This window comes from Fistularia commersonii, unplaced genomic scaffold (assembly GCF_037954325.1).
Source record: "Fistularia commersonii isolate RoL2024-O1a breed Wild unplaced genomic scaffold, RoL_Fcom_v1.0 HiC_scaffold_37, whole genome shotgun sequence".
NCBI classification, from domain to species: Eukaryota; Metazoa; Chordata; class Actinopteri; order Syngnathiformes; family Fistulariidae; genus Fistularia; species Fistularia commersonii.
The window spans coordinates 1,768,483-1,772,500 of NW_028233995.1; positions in this window are offsets into that span (position 1 = coordinate 1,768,483).

Here is a 4,018-nt window from a genome sequence, read left to right on the forward strand (position 1 = left end):
CATGGCAAGGTAGAACTGAATGTCAATGAAACAACCAGGCATGAGGAAGCAAAGGACATCAGGACATTCGTTCTGTATGTAATCAGAAGTTAGTAGTGTTAACGGTTTGTGAGAAATTTACATTGCTAGACAAAAAAAGAAATTAAAAGGAAATAATTAAATAAATAGATAGACAAATGAAATTAAAACCAAAAAAAAAAAATGCAAGGGGAATACAACATGTAATTAAGTTGGCGATTCACAAGGAATCTCAAACATCGAACTGTATATTTTTTGTTGTTTATATATAAACATATATAAACAAACATATATTGTTTGTTGTTGTTTATTTTTGGGATATATTGAGGAATATTTGTTGGAAAGGAATCACAATCTCTTTTTGACAATGTCGAAGTGTATAGGTGGCTATAGAATTTAAAGTTTTCATTGGAAATTATAGCCTCATCTGTAATTTCCTTGTTAAGACGGGCTTCCGCTTTGCTCCGCTCCTCCTCTCCTCCGCTCTTCCGCTCCGGGCCCTGGAACTCCCGATCCGCGGGTCTTTGGTGAATTCCGGGCCAGTTTTTTGCTCTTCTGCTCTCCTCCCCTCCTCCGCTTCTTCGCTCCCCCGCTTTGGACCCTGGAACTCTTGAACAGGGCCGGGCTTCTGCCCTCCGCCTCTCCTCTGCTCATCCGCTCCAGGCCCTGGCACTCCCTGTGATCCAGTCATTCGCATGTGCGTGCCCGGAGGTCCGGGAGCTCCACTCAAATGTCCGGGGGGGATAAGGGTAAGGGGTCCATCCCCCCCCCCCCGCCGCCTCTGAGAAGAGAAACATCTTCTCCGCTCCTCTGCTCCTCCGCTCCTCCGCTGCAGAACCAGGTACTACCGATCCGCCGGACTCAGGCGAATTGCGGACAGGGCTTTTGCCGTCCTCCGCTCCACCGCTCCTCCGCTCCTCCGCTCCTCCGCTCCTCCGCTCCTCCGCTCCTCCGTTTCGGGCCCTGGAACTCCCGAACCGCTGGACACAAGCGAAAAACGGTCCGGGCTTCTGCTCTCCTCCGCTCCTCACCTCTTCCGCTCAAGGCCCTGGTACTCCCTGTCCGCGGGAACCCCCCCCAACCCACCAAAACAAACTCTCAAACACAAATAAACACACGCACACACACACACACACACACACACACCCACACACACACACACACACACACACACACACACACACATTCACACACACAAACACACAAACACACACAGACACACCTGAACTCATCATAGCTGTGCTAATAGCATTGGCCGAAACGTATCCACAACCAAACCAGCATTAGCTCATCCACTCATTCACATATGTGTGTGCCCAGAGGTCCGGGAGCTCCAGTCATAAGTCCGGGTGATCTATGTCCGGAGAAGGCTCACATTAGCCGGTCTAAGGGGTCCTGCTGCCCCCCAGCTTCCCGGCCTTTGAGAAGAGACACATAACTCCGCTCTTCCGCTTCTCCGCTATGGGCCCTGGAGCTCCCGATCCTCCGAACTCAGGTGAATTGCGTGACGTGCTTCTGCTCTCCTATAAGCCCCTACACACTTCGAACACGGCTGTTATCACCCTGTTACTGCATTTCAATGACACCCATTTGCTTTCGATCTCAGTGTCTGCCACCGTACGGAAAAAGCGGGTGGGGTGGGGGGGCATAAGCGCATTCGTTCTGTAAGTAATCAGAAGTTAATAGTGTTAACGGTTTGCGAGAAATTTTTAATGCTAGACAAAAAAAGAAAATTAAAAGGATATAATTAAATAAATAGATAGAAAAATAAAATTAAAAACGAAAAAAAAAAATGTGAGGGGAATATAACATGTAATTAAGTTGGCGGTTCACAAGGAATCTCAGACATCAAACTGTTTTTAATTGAACATAAATAGTACACCCAAATATACAAATGTACAAATAAACATAGCAAGGTAGAACTGAATGTCAATGAAACAACCAGAATGAGGAAGCAACGGACATGAGGACATTTGTTCTGTATGTAATGAGAAGTTAATAGTGTTACAGGTTTGTGAGAAATTTACAGTGCGAGACACAAAAAGAAATTAAAAGGAAGTAATTAAATCAATAGATAGACAAATAAGAAATTAAAACGAAAAAAAAAATAAAATTGCAAGGGGAATGTAACATGTAATTAAGTTGTTTTTTTGTTTTTTTTTCCAAAAAAAAAGGAACCTCAGACATGGGTAACTATAGTTTTTAGTTTTTGGATTTTTCCATAAGTTTTAAGGATTTTTTTTTTTTTTTTATAATTCAAAATCGTTTATGAAGACATTAAAATTTGGGGAGCATTTTTGCATTCTGTTCTTGTGAATGAAGAACTTGGCCAGGCCTAAAAGAACATTGACACAGAGTTCATCTGTTATGTTGCTTATAAGTAAACAGAATGTTATATCATCTTTTGAGAAGGAAACTGGTGACGATGGAATGAGAAGGAGAAAAAATATATGGTCAGTGGTTTCAATGTTGTCTTCACAAAATGTACAAATATTATCTTCAAAATTAAAGCGTACCCTCGATAATTCCTTAGATGGGTAGATGTCAGTCATAATTTTGAAGTGGGTCTCTTTTGCCTTGGGGGTATGGGTAGAGTCAGATACATAGTTCGCAGCGTGGCAATCGATTCCTCATCAAATTTATTTAAAATATCCTTTTTTTTTTTTTTGACGTTCAGGGAATAAGTTTCCTGTGAAACATTTCCTAATAAAGGAGTTGCTGCGCTTTCTGTCCACAATTGAGATTCCCTGGAGTGATAGTCGGGGTAACTGTGGTTGTACGGTTCGGTGCGTCATTATATTTTTGGTCAGGAATACAAATTGTCGAGGCAGTGCGTTTCGTAACTTTAGCAACTCTAATATGGGAGGCTTGAATCTGTGTGTAGTACAGAACTGCTCATTGTCTAGAGGACTGCCAGTGTCATCCATCAAGTCAATTATTGACCATATACCTTTCTCAAAGCATTCCTTGTAAAACAGAGGTTTGTTGCCATGCAGTACATATCGATTGTTCCAAACTATTATACTGTGTGGTGAGAAATTGTGTACATATATCATTTTCCAGTATAATAATATTTGTTTATGGAACTCTGAACATTTGACAGGAATCTTGTTGATATCCAAGTCAGAGATAAGCAGAAGACTTAGGCCGCCGACTTTGTTGAATAAGTAGTTTGGAGTACAATAGCAGAAAGAATGATGAGGTTTGATCCAGGATTTCAACCAGTTCACCTTCAATGTCCCATTCAAGCAGTCCAACTCTATCACTTTCAGCCCTCCTTCACTTGTTTCTTTCACCATATGTGATTTTTCTTAGATGGTGTGGTCTGTTCCTCCAGATAAAGTTGAAATTGATTTGGTTAACAGATTTTACGAGTTGATTTGGAGCAGCATTGGAATACGCTGGGTATATACATCTGGATAAACACATCCATTTTAGTCAAATATATCCGGCCTAATATTGATAAATCTCTCTGGAGCCATATATTAGAATTAAGCTTTACTTTGATTCAGTTTAGATTCAATGTTCCTGGATTGATTTAACGTTTGGTCCTTGGATAGGAAAATGCTCAAGTATTTTATTTCTGATTTCATAGAAACATCACTGATTTCCTTTAGTGGCGAGTCATGCAGCGCAAGAAGTTTGCATTTCTTAAAGTTTAATGACAATCCTGAAGCCTTGGAGAATGTTTTGGTTTTTTTCAGCACTTATTGGGACTTGATGTTCATTTTTCAAAACTAAGGTTGTGTCATCCGCCAGCAGGCTAATAACAATTTCTGTCCCCAGCACGTCTAACTTTTGGATATCGTTGCTATTTTCAACATAAACGGCTAGCATTTCGGTAGCAATTATAAATAAATAGGGTGAGATGGGGCAACCTTGGGGGATTCCCACATCAACATGGAAGCTCGGAGTGGTGCCGCTTGGCAGGGTGACATAGCAATGAATATTCTCATAGAGCCCACGGATCACAATCCTGAATATTTAACCAAATCCAAAA